The 20212-nt window shown below is 50.8% G+C and overlaps 1 long non-coding RNA gene across 1 annotated transcript; it reads left to right on the top strand.

The window, feature by feature from the left end:
* The first annotated feature begins 6693 nt into the window (after positions 1–6693).
* Positions 6694–7682, top strand: LOC143152420 (uncharacterized). The gene is made up of 2 exons (XR_012993572.1): positions 6694–6787; positions 6981–7682. It is a non-coding gene; the product is annotated as an uncharacterized LOC143152420 (long non-coding RNA).
* Positions 7683–20212: the final 12530 nt, after the last annotated feature.

Here is a 20212-nt window from a genome sequence, read left to right as displayed (position 1 = left end):
CGAGCGTCACTCGACGACACGCGTGACGGGCGCGCATTTTGCATCGTTAAAAGACAATCTCGTCGCGTTCATCGAGTTCGCCGCAGCGAGAGTAGACCGCAATGGCCGATTCGACCGACGGTAAAGTTCGCGAGTGCTTCGCCTCGCCAACTCGCTATTGTCCGTAGATGGTCTCGACGTTCGTTTCGGTGCGAGCAACGCGTTCGCGCGACGATTGTTTCCGGTAACGAGCGTTTCGCGGCCTGATTGTGCCGCCGAAGACGTCATTTCCTCGGGACGAAGCGCGTTGGGGGAATGAACACGTCGTCGGGACGTTCCTCGGACGGTTAGGACGCAATCGTTTAAACTCGGTTCGGAGTACGGGAATAACATCGGTTCTCCTTTATTAAAGCAACGTCGCGCGCGTCCCACCCTTCCACCCCCTGCCCCGCCTCGTCGCGGCGCGTCGCGTCTTTGAAACGTGATCAAACGTAACCGTGGTGGAAAACGAAAGTAACGACACGACGGATGACGAAGATCAACGAGGCCCCGTTGACGACCAGAGACTCGCACGCGCTGGGATTAGTCGTCCGAGACGCTTCTCATCGGCGGTAGGGAGGAATTCGCGAACGATTTATCGGCCACGAAAACGGCCGGGGGTGCTCCATATTTCGGCGACAATTAATTCGCGGCTAATTGACGGGGCAAGTAGCGACACACGGCGAACGGGACTATTCTCGATCGAATGTCTTTGCTCGAGCACGAGTTTGTAAACAATGCTCGTACAATTCCGTCCTTGTAGGTTGTCCTCCGAGAAGGTGACTCTGCGCGAACAAATACTTTGTAATTGGGAAATTGGATACACGGATACGTATAGTGAATTATGCAACACTTTGTCGACGATTTAACGGCCAAGTACGTATTCGATCGAACGTTAAATTGAAATTTAGGCGCAACGAGAGGAGGGTCGGCGAGCAAGTGAAGAGGTAGGAGTGCGCGGGAGATACATACCTCGTTCCGTGTCGGCCACAAATCCGATAAAACGGAAAAAGTCGAGTGGTTCGATCGGTTACGAGATTCCGAGCGATTGAAACCAGCATACTGGCTCGAGCAGGCGCGGCTCGTCGAGCCGTGACGGAAAATTAGTTAAGTGGGCATTATTAATGAGTTTTGTCGGACCACTGAAAGCTACAGATTGTACGACACGCGTATTAACGACTCGGCGCCAAACAGTTTTTACGTAATGTACGCGTGTACGATCGCTTTCCATACGAAACGAGAAATGCGTTCAAGAAAGCGCCGGAATGACCGTAGAGCCGCCACGAATGTATCTTACCACTTTTATTATCTCCTTTAAAAACGTCGTATCTGTCAATACAACGTGTCGCAACGTCCGAGATATGGACAAATTAGTACTTTGCGCCTTGGAAACGAAAGATTAACATCTTTTACAACGACATGGGAGAAATCAATCGTTGCGAGCAGGAATTCCTAGCTCGGATTGCGCGTTTTAGAAGGTGAAAACTAGAAGGAGAAAGAACGTGCGCGGAGAGAGATTTTTCTCGGCGTAGCGTTCGAAATGGATTTACAAGATATTCGATATTCAGAATTTCGGAAAAAATCAAGTACACTTGTTTTCACGAATTCGATAGTCGTATTATTTCGTTGGACAACGAGCAACGTTATCCCAGTCTCGAATAAACTCCACTTTCCCTCTGAAGCGATGTGACGCGATGCGACGCGACGCGACGAGTTGCTTTTCCATGTCACGTACAATTACAACGCATCGTTTCGCGGCACCGCGTATTCCGGATACTTTTATTCCGACGCGAATCTCCTATATAGTATCGTACTTTCGCGCTCCTCGCTTTTCCTCCGTTGTATCTGGCACACGCGGGTGTTTCGAGTCGCGTTTTAAGGGTATCGAGAGTAGCGGAAAGCATAACCGAAGAAAAAATCGAACCAAAGGAGTATAAGAATCGAGAAAAAGAAACACGGCGGTATTGATAATTAATCCGAGTTACTTGCCGCTACGTTCTACGTTTGTTCGAACGAACGAAAAGCTCCAAGGGGCCAAACTGCGGAGAAACAGAGAAAACGAGATCGCAAGGTTCCTTCTCCACCGAGTTGCCAGAGGGAAATTAGGGATGCTTTGTAGGGATATTTATAAAAGGGTTAATCAAGCGTGGCCGTTTCACCGTCTTGGACGTGGCCCGCGGCCAGGAATCGTTGCCTCGACTCGTTCTTGTTCTTGTTCTTCTCCTTCTCCTTCTCCTTCTCCTTCTCCTTCTCCTTCTCCTTCTCCTTCTCCTTCTCCTTCTCCTTCTCCTTCTCCTTCTCCATCTCCTTGTCCTTGTCCTTCTCCTTCCTCTGCTCACCTCTTTACGTTCCAAGTCTGTTTAAATAGTTGTAAAGGTTGAATGAATTCCTGTCGATGTTACTAATCGAGCTAAATTTCAACGAATCTGTCGTTATCGATGATAATTTTCATGCCCGGGATAAATCTTTTCGCTCAAACTCTCGAGTTATTTTCACGGTTGGTGGATCCCACGATTAATTCGTAGAGAGTAATTGTCTGGAACGTTGGTTGGTTGTTTCACGGAAGGTAATACGATATCGACCTACTTTTCAATTCAATGTACACGTTTACCAAATAGAAATATCGTAAATGTGTCGTCGATTCACCGTATTCACAATTTTACCGAGGAAATTGGTACTTGTGTATACAAGTGCGTTACAAGGTAGAGGCTCGGGTATTGGCGCCATCAAGGTCAAACGGGTCTGGTTAGCACGTACTCGGAAGTGTGCAGAAGGGGAAGTTGTAGTAGGTCGTTCGAGTCCCCTCGATGTTGAAACGTATACGTACGGACCAATTTCGAAAACCATGGACAAAGATAGCGGAAACGTTGGTCTCGGATTTCAAGGTCGCGTCTTCCAAGGTAGTCGTCCGCGAACCGTTCGCGCGGGGTTTCCCGAAAGAGATCTCAAGATGGTCGACTATACGAACGTATACACCGATCGTTCGTTGTCCCTTTCCTGTTACACGTTCAAGGTCGTCTGTACCGTTCGAGCGAAGAACACGAAAGTGTGTCTCGCCTCTCGTTGGAACAGGTAGCCGAATCTTCTTACCGAAGTTTTCATCCGAGCACGATTTTACTTTCAATGACCTTACCGCTGGATTTACGCGAACGGAACTGTAGTAGGAAATCGGGCAATACTGTACGTCAGCCTCGAGCGAGTAATGTGGATTATCCGCAACGATCGATCAGTCCTCTAATAGCTTGCTCAGAGGCGAGGGCGGTGAGATAATGCAAAATTGATGAGTCCCTCTGTGTGTTTGTAATCCCGAGAAATATATTGAAATTGCCGACGAGCCGACGAGCCGACACCGACGGTTGAAAATCATTCGTCCGGACTTGGCAATAATTCTGGATGATTTGCCTCGGGAAGAGGTAGAGAGAGGAGAAGCATCGACGACCTCTCCTCCGCGAATTAGGAATTCCTCGATGTTCGACGCAACCCCTGGGAGCTCGTGTATTCAACGACGATCGCGGCTTCTCCGATTCGTCCTCTGCTCGTTAATTCACGTCGTTCGTTAGTCGAGGTCGATCGTGAACGGAGCTGTATTCGCGACCGCGTTCAAAACGCTCTCGTCCCATCGAATCTGCATAATTAACCAACTTTTTTCACCCGACTCGCGCAATTGTAATTTTTCCGAGAAGGAGAACCTGTTTATCTCGATGAAATGTGGCTGGGACGTGTTCTCGCGATTCCTCCGCGGACCGCTGCGTTAGACCGCTGACGCTATAAACTGTGAAGTAAACGAACCACGACCGACCGAACCATCGAAATCGCTACAATTACGAAACGCGACAAATTTTTCTCTCTACGTTGTGTTCGAGTGCCTCTGTTTCAGCCACCGACTCGACGTTACGTTTATCCTGGATCGGAACAACGTTGTCGTTAATAGCGAGGGAATCGAGTCCAGGAAGGAAAAGAGTTTGGGAGAACGCAAGGATAGAAACGAACGTTGTCGCATACAAGGCGCGTTCTTTTACCTCGATTGTTACGATACAATTTGAGATCACGAACGAATGTTGTATTTCGCACAGTTTTGTAACGATTCCTAGGAAGGCAACGCGTCTAGGAAGCCGTTTCTCAAAGCTCTCCGTGTTAGCACGAACCACGAAGGAGATCCTCCGAACCCGGTGATGTGTGCGCGATACGCTTTTATAACCGAAAGTCTATTTGGCCGAGTGGTTGGGTTCGCGTTCATAAAGGTGCGCATCGAATCCCCTCGGATTCACGTATCTGTCTGGGAATTTGCTGGATGTTAACCAGTCGGTGCATATTAATTCCGAGGGATGAAATATCTCGGCCTTTGAAGAAGCCAGGAAAGGGTGGATATCGTCGAGAAAAGGAGCCAGGAAAGGATGGGATGGAATGAGATGGGATGGGATGGGATGGGATGGGATGTATGTGCAGAGTTTTCTGGCTTCGTCCTCCTTTAAGGCTCGTCGTTCGTTCACGACGATCCGAGGATTTCTTCGTGGGAATTCATAAGATCGGCGAGCTGGCGGCGAGGGTTTCCGGGATCGAGAGAGCAGCCGGAGGTAGCCGAGGAGCGGGGAGGGACGAGTTATTAACGATTATCGAGGTCTCGGGTCTTCCACACCGACTCTACGCTCCTCCCGCTTACACCCTGCTTGGCCCCAACCCCTTATCGCTTGGCATGCGATTAAATACGACTCGCTGTATTAGCTACGACTCGCACTCGGGGTACCGATATTGAAATGCGGACCTCGTACGCTCGCGCGCGCGATAATGCAAAGCGTGGCGGTACACCGCGCACGCACGCACGCACGCACGCACGCACGCACGCATGCACGCGAGCAAGCACAGGAGGGGGGGGGGGAGGGGGAGGGGTGCATGTGCACGATTTACCTGCGTGCACGCGTGTATAGTCCGTTCGTTCGTTGGTTCGTTCGTTTGCATACGGCGCTGCGGACGCAGCATCCAACTGCGAAATCGGGGTTCTCGCAATTCGATTTCGTTAATGGTCCCATGCCGAATACACCGGCGTGTCGTAATTTTTAATGAGCCGAACGACCGGCTTAGAGTGCCCGCCGGCATGTAAATGTAGCCGGAACGAAAGTTTGATGATGCGTGCGACGCGATCATTGTCCGATGGAATTTTCCGTAATCGACTAGAGTCGATTCGAACTGCCGCGTGTATCGTGCTCGATGAAAAGTCAAAGATTTTTTTTTTTTTACGCGCGGGACTCGCGTTTTCAGCATTACGGAACAAAGCTTCGATCGATACGCGCGATAAACGCGCGATACTCGTACGAAGAACAGTTAACGCGCGATTTCGATTTACGAAAAGAGGTTGAACGCGTTTCTCCTCGCGTCGTTTAAACTCGTTCGATGAACGAATTCTACCGGAAATGCCCGCTCGTTTGGGTATATCGTTTTCTAAATTTTATGGAAAATCGTTTACTCGACATGGGTATGTCGTCGGAAGGGATGCGATCGAAACGTTGCATCGTTCGCGAAAGGGAATCGTGATGGTAATTCGAAAGCCGTTCGCTGTCTGTTGATAGATCGTGCGCCACCGTTCCCGCGATAAGAAAATCCCGATATCGAATCGCGCGCGCGATCCAATAAAGTTGCAGCCGAATCGCTAGGCTGGGTCTTCGACTGCTAGGTTTTTCCATTGAAAACGTCGCGATCTGTTTCGGTGATTCGTGCACCAGGGAACCGACCGAGGGGAGTCGGTGCCGCGTTTACGAGGCAATAAAGATCCGCTCGCGCGGAGTCGCGGAGTCGCGGACACGTCCCGCGGCATGTATTTAGAGAGGTTCTTACGCGAAATGCTCGTAGGTTTCGGTACGTCTTATTTATTGCCTCTCGCCTTGTCCGACGTGGAAGGAGGAGCCGAGCGGAGTAAGAGAGAAACAAGGGGTGTAGACGGTGGGATCTTCGGCCCGTCTCCGGCTTGCACTTTCATAAGCTTGCGCTCGTCTCTGTCGCGCATACGTAATCAGCCGACGGAAAGAAGCTGCTATCCCGAGATAAAGTCGCAGAGTCGGACGACCGAAGAAGGGGGTCGGGGAAAGATGGAACGGAACGAGACGAAAGAAGACGAAGAGGAACGAGGAGGTGGAGGAGGGGAAAACGGAATGCCGAGGAAGAGGACAAAAGGAACGGGGAAGAGGTGGCGAGCTTAGTCAAATGCACGCTTCAGGGGCTCTGCATAACTTGTCGACTGCACTCCTCTGCTCTTTTGTTTCGTCTACTCGCTCGATCCCTCGCCCCGCGCCTCTTTGCCTCCTCGCGGTCTCCTCCTCGTGTCCCGGCAGGTTCTCTTCTCTCGAGTCGCTCCGATGCGATGGTTCTTCTTCGTTGCGTTTGCCCTTCCTCCGCGCGCGTAATACGATCGGAGACGTCTCGAGAGTGTCGGAGCTTACTCGAAGAAACCGTCTTGAGATCGCGACACGCGGTTCGTCCGTTTCCATGGACGTAGCATCGAACGTGGACGTTCCCCGCGAATCCCCGTGGTTCGACGAAAAAATCAGCCACGCGATCGAACGGGACGCGTCTCAACTGTGACCGGAATACGAATAAAGTACGAGTCGCGCGATCACCGGAAAGTCACGAATCGCATATATTTACTTTCGAACCGGGACCATCTTCCGGGAGCAATAACGAAAAGAGACGAGGCGGAAGGGTACGAAGAGGTCACGGCGAGAGCTACGGATTAAATTGGATTTCAAATATACGACTCTCGATGCAATAATGTACCTAGGTATGTACGTATTACGTACCGAAGATGAGAAAAACGACGTAGTAGGTTCTCCGGTTGGTTAGAAATTGCATTATGCACGCGGCGAGTGAAATACACTTGGTAATTGGTCCTATTAATAGAATCGATCTCGTCGTTGCTGTCGGCGCGACGTTTATTAGTGACACGTGTTTACTACAGAAGCTGCTTTGTGCAGACGTTATCCGGCACGACGGGACCAACAGAAGAGCGCCACGGGATCACTGGATCGTCGGATCACCGGATCACCGGATCACCGGATCACCGGATCACCGGATCACCGCAATACCGGGTCACCGCGGCTACCTGTTGTTCACAGGGGACGATAACGTTTTTGCTCGTACTTGACAATTTCGCGTTCAACGAGGAGCCGGTAAAACCTTTTTTCTCGTTGCCAGAGAATGGGAATCGAAAGCGAAGCTTCGACGCGATACCAACGAGCTTCTCGATAAATTTGTTTCCGAAACTTCGAAGCTCCGTTATCGAGATTCTTGGGCGTACGCGATACACCGTGAATTTCTGTGAAATTCTAGAGGGTCCGGATGGTCGGGCCGTCGTGCCTCGCGAACAATAAATACGAGCAGCCTTCGGAGATTATTTTCCATTTCGCGCGACTATTTTGGAAGCTGTTGATCAAGGCACCGGTATTTACAATCGATACCGTTCCTACGCTTCGTTGTAAAAATATTCGCGGAAGGAACACGCGGTTTTTGTCGGTAAATGGCAACGGGCGAAGTAAGAGACCTCTGACGTTTCGATGTTTTTCGTTACGCGCCGACGAACGTACATTTTTCGTTCGTTTTTCCTTAACATCGGCAGTATCGTCGGTCGACGTCGCATCGAGAAACGAGAACAACCGTTCGCATCGTTCACCTTTCTCTCGTAACGTGCTATCGGCGAAGCGTCGAAACGATGCGGATCGGAGCGGAACGAGGGGTGGTATTTTCGATCGGGGGACGGGAGAATTCGCGCCCGAACGAATCGACGAAGCGCGCCGGTACTCAATTTATTTTCGCGTCGCGAGTAAACATTTAAATTCATTATGCTTCGAAATCAAGCGGAACGATTCATCGAGACGAATATTCGAAGCGTCGAACGCGAAGCCTCGACGATGATCGCGTAGAGCGCGTGAAAGGACGCGGTCGTTATTGACGCAGGCATTAAAGCCGATTGCAACGCGAGAGCGTCACCGTTTGCCTCTCGATGAAAGCGGTCGAACAAAACCGGCGCCGTAAGTTATAATTAATTAAATACAAACACGTCGAGCAATCGGAGCGAAGTATTACTTGTTTGCACGCGGAATTACCTATCCTGATTTCACGAACGTCGATGCCGATAATTGTCGCGAAACCGTCTCGCGCTCCGAGTTCATTTTTCTTCGTTCTCGATAAAAATGATTCATCGATCGATGTTGTCGTGGCGCACCGAGTTCGTTGCGTTACTTTCGTATTCGATACAGCGGAGAACTCGATCGTCGCGACCGATGACCCATCGTTGCGGCCAAACGCGTTCGGCGATTCGCGCGAAAAATTTCGATTCGGTATTTCTAGCAAACGTACGAAAATTTACACGCGCAGCTTGAAACGTTCGAGCCGTTGCAACGTTTTCTCTCGACCGACCGGGAGGAGTCGAAGCGATTCACCCGTAGCATTCGCATCGCTTTTACGATCGAACGATGCATCTGTTAAAGATTTTAGTTATCTCGAGCTACGAGTAACCAACTCGGCTCTTGTTTTTGGAACGTTGCTCCACTGTGAGCGACACCGAATTCTAGTTGGAGACACGCGCGGTACGAGTCCTTGCAAGAAGGAAAAACTTTCCGTTGCTAATAACAAGTTTCGACGACTTCGTGGCGATCGGCGAACGTTGCTCGATATTTCCCACCGTCTCGCTCTCGCGCAACCTCCGTCTACGAGATTGTTTCAACGAAAGAGGGTTTTTTAGGCCAGCTTCCGATCCATCATCGTTATCGTTGTTTCGTCTAGGTACTCGGCTCTGTGCGTTCCGCGTCGCCGTGTTCCCGGCGAGCAGCGCGAAACGCAGCGGTATCGGGGCGGCGATCGCGAGCTCGTTCCCCTCTCGCAACGTGTTTCGATTTCCCGCCGATAAAGTGGACGACGGTAAAACTGGTACGGTGTATCGTGGACGATGGTGCTCGCGACGAACGATTCAACGCCGCGATCCCACAGTCTTTAACAGCGCTGCGAAACGGAATTACGAGCGACGGAAGCCGTCCTCGGTACGTCGATGGAAAAGTTCGCCCTTTGGTAAACTCGTACGAACGATCTTGGGGGAATCGGTGCTCGCTAACGTTCGCCGCGTAACGTTCTCCCAATTTTCCCTCTCCTGGGATTGCGATCGGCTGCTATTTCGACTATTAGTATTCCGACGAGGCGGTTCCTCGTGTATATCACGATGCACGTCGCAGCTTCGACTCTTTCGAGAAGGTAAGAACGTGAGAAAGTGGGAACTCGAGACTGCCGGAGAAGTAAAACAAACGGTCGTATAAAAGTTTTTACAGATGTTTTGCCAAACAGAACGACCTCCGACATTTGCGAGGTCTTTGCGAATCTCGACGTTGAAATCGCTACGCGACGATTCACCGAGTGGCGATTGTATTCCAGTGTCGCGTTGCGCCGCGTCCATCGACAAGAAATCGGAGCGCGTTCCAACGTATCGAACGGACCACAGGGATCGGCGATCGGCGATCGGCGATCGGCGATTGGCGATCGGCGTGAAACGATAACGATGTCGTTACGGCGTTGCACACCGGTGGTAGCTACCGAGCTACCGTCGATACGGTCGACCAGTCGATAAACGCGCGACTAGACACACCGTTCGGCGCCGACGGAACGATTCCTCCTCGTGATTGCTAATGAGCACGGCCGCGTCGGAGTCGCTGGCACCGGTCTCGTGAGCGCATCGCGTCGCGGGAAACGCATTCCGCGAGAAAGACGCGTGCACGCGAACTCGATCACCGACCGACGGCAGCTCGACGCGTCGGGATAGCGTAGACACGTGCTCGCAAAACTTTCACCTTCGGAGGCACGAGCGAGACGACTTTGCCGAAAACTTCCAAGGAATCGAGAACCAAGAGATCGCGAAATAAATTGCGGTCGAGTCTCGACCGACTCGATTACCAACGCCACGGTCGATTGTGCGACCGAAGGACTCGTGAACGCGGAAAAACGATCGGTAACAAATGTTTCGAACTCGCGCGAAAGATACGTATCGTTCTCTTTCCCCTGCGATCGTAAATAATCTTCTCGGTGAAAACGCGTGCACGAAATCACCGCGACGTTGCGAGTTTCGTCGTCGTAGGACGATGCGTGTGCGTAGAAATCTGCGTGCCGCGTTCAACGCGATTGGTCGCGGCGGGACGACCGGAGCGACGGTATCCAATTTTTACGAGCGAGTGAAACAACAAACGGTTCGACGTGCTCGAAGAAGGTTGAACGTCGAAGATTCGGTTCTCGGTCGATCGCGTCCTCGATAATGCCGCTTGGCCGACTCGGCCGCGCCTCGTTCACCCGAAATGAGAAATTTCGTTTTGTAACGATCGTTCGACCTGCCCTGTATGCGCAGTGTAATTTACGCGGCCGATAAATCAAACCGTTCGGAAATCTATGTAAATATTATCGGCGGTGATATGTGGCCTTGTTACCGAAACGATCCTCCGGAAGAAAAATCGTCCGCGCGGCGTTTATTGCTGAAATATCGTTTCAGCTATTACGCCTAATTATTGGTCGCACCAATAATAACGGTGATTTACGATCTGCTTGAAGCGTTACAGTGTTTACGAGCCATTATTTCGAAAGATTTACGGTGAACGGTTACCCCCACCCTCTGTTCTCCTCGTCGCGCTTTAAACGAGTTTCCTTCGATTTATCTTCGTTAATTAAGAAAGCGTACACTGGAATCGGCGCAACTCTTGAAACGACGACGAGCACTCGAACCTTTGGCCAACGAGACGAACCTTCTCGTCGGAAACTGTTCCTACGTGTTACCGGAGGAATCGCCGGCCTCTCGAAGCGGTCGTTGTTATTGCCGCTCGGAGAAACAAAATTGGTCGAAAATTCCGAAAACTTTGGTTCAAAGTACGTCGGTAGGCAACGAGAGGCAAGGAGAGTAAATCGGTGTACCGTTCGGTAATCCTTCCGTCGGTAACGTACGAGTGGAAAAGCGAGATGGATTTATCGCGGTCCGTTGAACGACGCGCGTGTGCTCTGCTTCCCAATTCTCCCATTAAGAAATTGAAATCCGCCTCGACTCTCCCTGTTTCCCGTGCGATCGCGTTAAACGCGCGCGACAAATGTTCCAGACGGTACGAAAGAGATCGCGTTCTCGCCGTCGCGACTCTTCGAAATCGGCTTCTATAAATGTTGATACTTGGCCAGAGTTTCGAAACCGAGGGAATCCGCGGCATCGCCGAGTATACCGTATAACGCGATCTGAAAATGTCGAACGATAAATTGACCGTTTTTTATTTATTATATTTGAAACGATCGCTTCTCGCGATTGCGATCGCGCGAACGTGGCAATAACGTGCTCCGAATCGTGTCGTAATCTTTCTCCGATTTAGCAAAGGATTTTTCCTCCGAACGCCATTGAGAGAACTTTTCGCGTAATTCGGTGTTTGCGTTTGCAAACGACGCGCAGAAGCGAGCAATATCTTTTCCGCGTCGCTGGTTTCCGTTTCCTACGAAGCTTTTCGTTACGTCGCGAAAAGAATTGGAAATTACAACGGCGAGTTTTCCACTGCCGCCTCCCGTCCGGCTCGGCTTTCGATATTTCTTTTCAGTCGCGCGCGCCCGTGGATTTCGGTGAACCGTGGTACCCGATCGCTGGAAATCGAGCAACGACGAGAGTCAAACGGCGAGCTTTCCGTTCGCATCGGCCAAAAGTGTTCGTTTCCACGGACGTTCCTCGGACGTTCTTCGGACGTTAAAGGGATACGCGAGGGATTTCGATACCGAACGGGAACGTCCCGGAGCTTTTCTTCCATCGAAGCTTTTGGATCGCGTTTGAACGGTGACTCGTTGAGCAAACTGTTGCTAAAACTCACCGCGAGACTCGCCGATCGATCTGGCCGAAAGAATGGTTCGGTCCATTTTCTATTCTATCGTTTACATACGAGGCAAGGTTGCTCGAGGCCGACTACAAACACGGGCCTCGTTTAGAGCGGTCACTTTCGAAAGCAGTCATTGTCAGCCGACGGCACTCGAAACCGACCGCATCGCGAGTTCGGCTTGGATGGGTCGAGGTTCGATGAAAATTTATCGATCGAGAACTCGTCGTTGGCTGGTTAACGCGAACGACCGCGTTTCGTTCGATGTACGTAATTGTCGATATTTTCCCCGGTTTCGTTTGTACGTGCGTCGTTCCATCGATGAAAAGAAAGTTGGGGTAATTGCTCGTATACGTTCGCGATCGCGATAATTTTCATTTGTTCCGAGACTCGGCGCACGACTCGGAAATGTATCATCGCGCAAGGCGCAACGATCTACGTTACCGGAGGGTAATCGTAAAAATGTTGTACGCATCGGTAGCAACGTTTTCTTTCGGTCGATCGCAGAGAATTAAACCTCTTAACGAGATTCGGTAAGACACGCACCCTTTACAGTTTACCGTACTTGTTCTGCGACTGCAACGATGCATCTACAACGATGAATCCACAAAGAGTTTCGAACGATCGATTGTTCGTATTATTTTTCCTAGGAAAACGCCGAGTCGAGGTGCTCGAATCGCGTAGTCGAAATACTTTTGTCCGCGTATTGTTCTTTGTTTCGAATTACCCACTTGTTACGTGGGTATATTACGAATCGTCCGAAAAGTTTCGATACGAATATGTAAATAGTCGAGAAAGTACAGAGAAAAGGAACTGCAACTCGGAAATAAGGTGATCGAGTACACTCAACTCTTTCGAGTCGTTCAACGTTTATGCGCGCGCGTATTGTACAGGTGTGTGTACATTTTCCAGTTTCGGGTAATACTATACGTACCGAGTAACGGAAATTCTATCGACGCGGTCGATGGTCGTAACGCGGCCAGGAATACCGTGGATTCGGATCCGGACAAATTTTGCGTTGACCAATTGAAGGTAGAGATGGCACTCGCGAGTTCGTATCTCCGAAAGTTCGGGTAACTTCCGAGGGCGCGAAACGAAAATTGAAAGTGTTACGGTAAAGTGTACCGATAGAACGATACCGTGCGGTATCGACGAACGCCCGCGTCGAATGGACACGCATCCTTAACATCGTTTTGTAGATCGCTTTTCCCTCGACGTCCACTCGATATCTGGCCACACGCGGAACCGAGCTATCTAGCACGCCGTGAATTGTGAACATTCAATTTCCGACGGATTTCTATTTACTCGTTCCCTCTGCCGTTTGACACGCTGAGCAGTCACGGACGAGCATTCTCGTTGGCTCGCCGACTCGATGGTTCGCGCTGCCTGGATGGCTCGATGCGCGTACGTAGGTATGTATTTTGCAGAGAGAATTAAGTCGCTTCCAGGAGCTCGCGCCATTTACGGTCGCTCGGTAATGTAAATACCTTTCCTCCTCGGACAACCGACGATCATTTTTCATCCGTGTGTCTGTGTTTTCTCCGTTCGTTTAACGGTCGGCGGAAATATTTTCTTTAAAAGCGATCGAAAGTCTGTGGCCGAATCGTTTCGATTCCACGATCGAGGAAAGGAAACGGTAGATCGGTAAAAGTCAAGACGGAAAAAAATAAACGAGCAGCGATGCCTCGATTTTGTAAGTTGAAAATATTGCTCGGAATAGGTGGTGAACATTTTGTTCTTTCGATCGGAGTGGCTAATAGAGAGGTGCGAACGTATTTCCCGTAAGTACGCGAGTGGTTCGCGTACGAAAGCTCCGAGACCTCCAAGATATCCCGAGTCTTCGCGCTTGTCGAAGCTTGTTTCGAAGCGTTGCAAGACCGCGAGCCTCGTCCTTTTCGAACCTACGAAACGCGCGAACGTGAAAGAAATTTCGAAAATATAAGGTTCCCGCATCGGTGGTGGACGTAACGACCGACGTATCGTCGAAATAATCGTCGAGTGGAATTAATAAAGATACTCTTGCCGTTTCACCGTTATCTTCGATCGAGGAATCGAGTACCGTTATCTTCGATGTAGGAATCGTCTACATCGATTCTCGTCTTACGTCTTTAACGTAGCTACTTTTCCGGACAACTTTGACCGGTTGCCGCAGCTAAGAATTTCCTACGGCGAAAGAACATCGATCTCTATCGTCGGCAGGTAACTCGAGAAAAGATTCGCGAGCGAAGCGAACATTTTGAAAATAGCGCGACTCTGTTCGAGCAACGCTCGTTGGACCCTGTTGACACACGTACGGACGTACAAACCGGCGTCCATTGCGAGCATTCGATTTTCAACGGATTTCTATTTACCCCGTGTGTGTGTGTGTGTGTACCCTTTGGTCGCTCGGGCAGCCACGGATCCATTGTCCGGTTCGCTCTTTTCATCCCGGCGGGCGTTGCGCGCGAGCGTCTGGCCGCTATAAATCGCGGACGAGGAGCGCCGAGGAATCCCCGGTGTCGTGGCGTCGTCGCGTCGTCGCGTCGCCGCGGGAGAGAAAATCGCCTTTTGTTTCACGGGACGTTAATAATTACACGTGCAAACGAGCCGTACGAAGATCGCGAGCCCGCGACCGTACTCGTCGCGAGTATTCGTTGTCCGCACCGGACGTGTCCAGCTCCTATCACCCGCTCGAAACCTTTTTCGAGACGATTAACGCTCGGTATGATCTTCGGGAACGCGACAATATTTCGAGCGGAGCTCTTGAATCGATCGTCGAGGCGGTCGATCGGTCGATCTTGCCGCGTTTCTCCGGAGGAAGTATCGTTCTTCGTCCATCGACTCTTGGAAAATGTTGGAAATCTTCTCTTTCGTCTCGTCCGAGTTAAGCTACGTATAGGTATCCGTGGACGATCGATGATCACGGTGAAATCGTATTCCTTCCCGTTGTACATACGTGTATCGAACGAACTCGGCGATTCAAATTGAATCGTCGTTGTTACGTTTCGCGAAGCAATTACGTGTAAATCGCGAGTCGAATGCCGTTCTCTGTAGAGCATCTCTGACCTCTTAAAATACCAGGCCGGTGTAAAGATAACGTAAACCCGTGTGTAGCAGGGTATCGCGCTGTAGCCGACACAATATAGTAGTACGCAGCCTCGTGAGCCGTTTCCCGTCCGTTCCCCTCTTGACGCGCGCTAATTAGAATAAACGGGTAGCCAACAACGGCCTCCTCGCGAGCCTTATCGAACGGTCGATTGAACATCGCGATGTTATCGTTCCGACAACAAGGGCCCTGTTGCTTCCCGAAGATCTCGTAAACTTGTTCCTACCAGGACGAGAAAGAACGGCAAAAGAAAAAAAGAAAGAAGGAAAGTGGAAAGAACGAAGCAACGCGACGCGACCCGACACCTCGAGCCAAGAAATAGGCGTTCCGAGAGACAGTCGTCGGTCTTTGGTGATTCCAGCCCCAATCGTAATCGCGGATCGACGATCCTTTCGGCGATTATAAAGAGACGCGCGTGCTTTACCACTCGCCGTTACGCTGCACGTGTCCGTCGTTCTTCGTTCGAAGGAATCCTCGTAACTCCGTACAGTGAACGTATATCTGTATCGGGAATGTCTCGGAAAAACGAGACGAGACCAATTTCTTTTCATTCCAATTACGAACGATCGCCAAGAGTGGATAATCGAGGCGACGACGAACGATTGCGTACGGGTAATGCACGTATTTGGAAATACGTTCTCTACGGTCGATCCGTCATCCGGTTAACGTTAGCCCTGAACACCGCTGTCGAAATAAATACTTTTAGAGCACCTCGTAAGATTTTTATACGTTGGACGGCTGGTCACGTGTATTATGCGCGCGATAAGGTTTGAAACGAAATGGAGAATAATAATGATAATGATAATAACAATAATACGGGTTTTATTTTATTTACCGGTCAGAGGCGAAGAGTCGCGCGTAAAGTTTCGATTTCCAACGATTCGCGTAATAAGAATAACTTGCGAAATTTATCGCGAAGACGTTGAAGGAGAAAGCCGAAAGCCGAAAGATAGCTGCGGTAAAGAAGAAGATGATCGTTTCGAGAATCGTTAAGATCGTTGTTCGTGCACGTGAAGTAATTTTTATTCGTTTCCAGCGGGATCGATCGTTATTCCCAACGGAATACGATACTCGTTGAAATTAGAAATTGGACCAAGTTTGGAAAATAAACGCTGCGACGAGCGAAGCTGGACATCAACGAGATTATCGTTGACGATCAAGGATAATTGTTCGTCGTTCGATAGAGTCGACGCTGACGTCCGGATTACGGGGGTTCGTCCACGGTTGCGATGTATCCGATCGAGTAAGATCGAAAGAATAGACGCTCAACTGGTCAGAGTTGGAGAGGCTCGATTTCTCGCCGAATATTGGTATCTCGCGTGATCCGTTCGACCTTCGCTCTTTTGGTTTCCGCACCGACGCTGGGAACGTTCCCGCGTTTCGAAGCCTAACGATCACATTCGGAACGCGTTGCGTTCGAAACGATACGCGAATCGCGATGTTCTTCGACGCGAGTTGTCCCGGACACGGTAACACCGTGCACCGAAGCCTCGGATAAAGTGAGAAATCGAAGCGCGACTTGTGTACCCTGGAGTCCGATCGTTCGTCGGGAGGAACGAGCGTGCACGTCGCAGCTTGACCGAGATTCCTTCTCCTTCGTTCACGCACGCGGAACGTCCGTGGCATTCTACTCTTATCGGGCGAATCGGAAATACGTGCGAAGAATCCAGCGAGTTTTCCCATGTACGCGATACCATTCCATCGAGCCTATTTCCGGAGGAGATGGTTTTCCGTGAGTTTCGTATTTACGCGTCGCGTGTCCGTTACCGCGCGATACGAGCCGCCTCGATTCGGTGACTCGTTTAAACGATCTACGATTCAATCGTCGTCGAACGGACCGGTGCTGTACGACGATCGATGTCGACGATAGAAATGGAACAAACTTTTCACGGATCTCTCGTTGTCCGAGCCGGGCGGGCTGTCAACGATCTAACGGACACATCGCGTCGAATAAGGTCGGATCAGCCGGTTACACGGTCACGACGGAAAAACAGCGTTCCTCCGATTTGTCCAACGAAGCGACGCGAAATCAGTTTGTATCGTTTTAGACGCCGAGTGAATTCAATCTGTGATCTGTTGCGACAGTTGAGCGATAGCGTAATAAGTTTTATCGGATCGAAGGCAGTCTCGTTTCGCGCGTACACGCGTCCATCTCGGGAACGGTAGCCACAATCGTGACGGGCCGGTTCGGGGCGGCTGTGGCGGCGGTGGCGGCGGTGGCGGCGGTGGCGGCGGTGGCGGCGGTGGCGGCACGGGGAAGAGATCGAATTGTACGTATATAGTACACCTGGCCATCCACCGCGCTTATTTGCATACGATTTGAAGAAAGACTCTTTTTTATTCGTTCGTTTTGCTCGCGCGCAACGAGTTGGATCGAGTTTCATCGAATTTCATCGGGATTTAAACGGAGGTAAAGTTTGCTATTCGCTACGAGCGTTAAGAAATAAATCGAGACGGAAAATGAAAATGGAGAAATATCGCGAAAACGCTCTTAGATCGGACGGATCTAAAACGGATCGATGGATGGATCGTTCGAGGTAACTTTTCACCTTCTTCTCTACCGTAAGAATTTCGACGAAAACTTGGATTTTTCGTCGATAATCGCACGAAATACTTTTCTCTTCGAGCGTCTACGCGCGTTCGTCGTTCCGTCGCCGCGCCGATAGAAACGTACAGCATTTTTATGCAAATTCCGCGTCTTCCGACGAGTCTTTCGACAGCCAGTTCGACCGGTCGAAGTTTGGGCCGCACACGTGCACGCGCACGCGCACGCGCACGCGCACGCACACGCGCAAACGTGAGCGGGGCCGACTTTGTTTTACGAGCGTTGCGTGGTGTGCGCCGCTAATATTTGTCGTGCTAGCGTCTCTCGACGTTAAAGTGGCCACGGTTGACCGACCAGTTTATAGGCGGTATTTAAATATCCGTGCTCGTCCTGTACACACGGAAAGACATCGTTACCGGAACCCGGCTCGAGATCGCGACACTCTCGAACGTCTCGTTAAGAACCAATGACCCGGTCCGCGTAGTCGCTAATACGCTCTTTTCGCACCGATATCGTCCGGATCGCGTTCCTTCGACGCGGCAATTGCCCGACGTAATGTACGCGCGGACATAAACAACGAGCCGACCGTAACTTACCTTCTCGAGCGAGTATAAACAATAACGCGAGCGTAAATTGTCCTTTCCGAGGCGAGATTTCGTTCGAAGGAGGTGCGTACAAAGGATACCTCTCTTCGAAAGGTTTCCGCGGTTGGCGAGTACGAAATACGAGTGTGCGACGCGTCGACGCGTTGACGCGTCGACGCGGAACAACGTCGGATCCAGATACGTACCGACACCGAGCTTTTATCCCCGCATAATGAAACCGTCTTTCGCGCAAAGAGAAACGACCCTCTTGAATCGCTTCGAAGAATATCCACGAACGAGCATTCATCGCGCAGAACGGGACCAAAGGAGGAGGCGAAGGGAACGGGACGGAAGGGAAGATTTTTAACGTTCGCGGGCGGAAACCCAATATTCCGTAGCGGTCGGGCGGCGCGAAACGGGATACGGCTATCCGTGGACCGTCTAGGCGCGAGGTCGTGCCTAACGAAAGGAAAAACGGAATTGGATCGGTACGTCGCAGATTTCCCGCGCGTCGTCGAATCGATGAAACAATCGATGAAAGAAGGAGGGCGGTTCGCAGACCGAAACGAAACCGAGCACCGGTGTTCGGTGCTACCCGCGACGATAAATATCCCAGCGCGTAAACTCCGCGACGTGTTCCTGATTCTATTCCGGCCACGGCCACGGCCACGACGGATAATCTGACCGTTGGTGGTATTATAGGTAGTTGGAGCGAGAAAATAAATGAAAGTCTTGCCTTTTAAAATAGCCCGTCCGACGTTCCCCGGCTGAGTATGCAAATATATGTTGATTCGAGAGATTTTTAGGCGCATGACATAATGATGATGACGGCGGCGACGACGACGACGACGACGACGACGATGCCAGCCACGGAGATAGAATATTAAGGGATTCCCCCGGCCTCTCGCACTGCCCTATAATTTCTCGAGAACGCGGACCTTTCGAAGACGATCGCTTCTCACGAGAGGATCGACTCGACCGCGACCAACACCACCGATGATTGCTCACGGTTTCGTTTCGTCGACCGATCGCGTACTACCGTACGCCTCGTACAACCTATCCGCGATATATTATCCATAATAAATTCCACCGTCGGAGATATTTGAACCGAGCGGTTGCCACGGGGTAGATTCACCGAGAAAACCTGGCTCGAAAAGACCGTTTTCTTTTCGAAGGCAGACGGTAGGCGAGTAACTCCGTAATCGTAGATAAGCGTAGATAAGCGTAGAAGACGAACCTCGGACCGAAATCGATGTCACGCGCAGATCGCAGATCGCAGATCGCAGATCGCAGATCGAACGCGAGACGTCGCACCTTCTCCTTGGAATCGAACGACGCGTTTGCGTACAGACGGCCGATACGTTGTTCGTAAAAATCGACGAGGCGATCGTTCGCTCCCATCGAAACGGAAGGAATTTTTTAATTCCCGCCGAGCGTAAAAACTCCCGTCCGGAGCAACTAACACGGAGGGCGTGAAAACGACTCGAGCGAAAATCCAGCGAGTGCACCGCCGGGGACAGAACTTTATGCACTTTATATCGTACGGTAAATTTCGCTCTATGGCATATTGAATTTCGATTTTTATACGCATCCTTAAACGCTTCCATTACTTTGGCCAATAGCGCATCGCGGCGGTAGTCACCGGTATGCGGTGCTCGCAAGGTTTATGCATATTCGAACGGTGCACTCTGCATATAAATGCGATCTCGGGGCGTCCGAAAGACGGCGTTTAGGGGCAAGGAGAGGAGATCGCGTCACGTCTCGCGTTCGTCGAGACATTTTTCGTCGTGGCTCCCGACGGTTCCCCGACGCTTCCCCGACGCTTCCCCGACGCTTCCCGGGAACGTCGTTCCACGGGTATTTACGTAAGTACGGACCGAGGCTTCCAAAGTGGCACTGTAAACGGTTGCGCGCCGGATCACCGTTCTCGAGAAAAATGTCCACTCGCAACGCCGTCTGCGCGCTCCAGCGATTCTTGATCGCGCGCCGATACCTACTCCCGGAGAAGAAAAAAGAAAAGGTTGCGCGTAGCTACGTTCGGAATCGTCGACGCTTGCACAATTGTACATTTTTTTCACGTATTTGCGTATACGAGTACCGACGAAACGTTTCCAAGGATTATAAAGCT

The sequence above is a fragment of the Ptiloglossa arizonensis genome, chromosome 1, assembly GCF_051014685.1.
Source record: "Ptiloglossa arizonensis isolate GNS036 chromosome 1, iyPtiAriz1_principal, whole genome shotgun sequence".
In the NCBI taxonomy this organism is placed as follows: Eukaryota; Metazoa; Arthropoda; class Insecta; order Hymenoptera; family Colletidae; genus Ptiloglossa; species Ptiloglossa arizonensis.
This window is presented reverse-complemented; position numbering and strand designations above follow the sequence as displayed.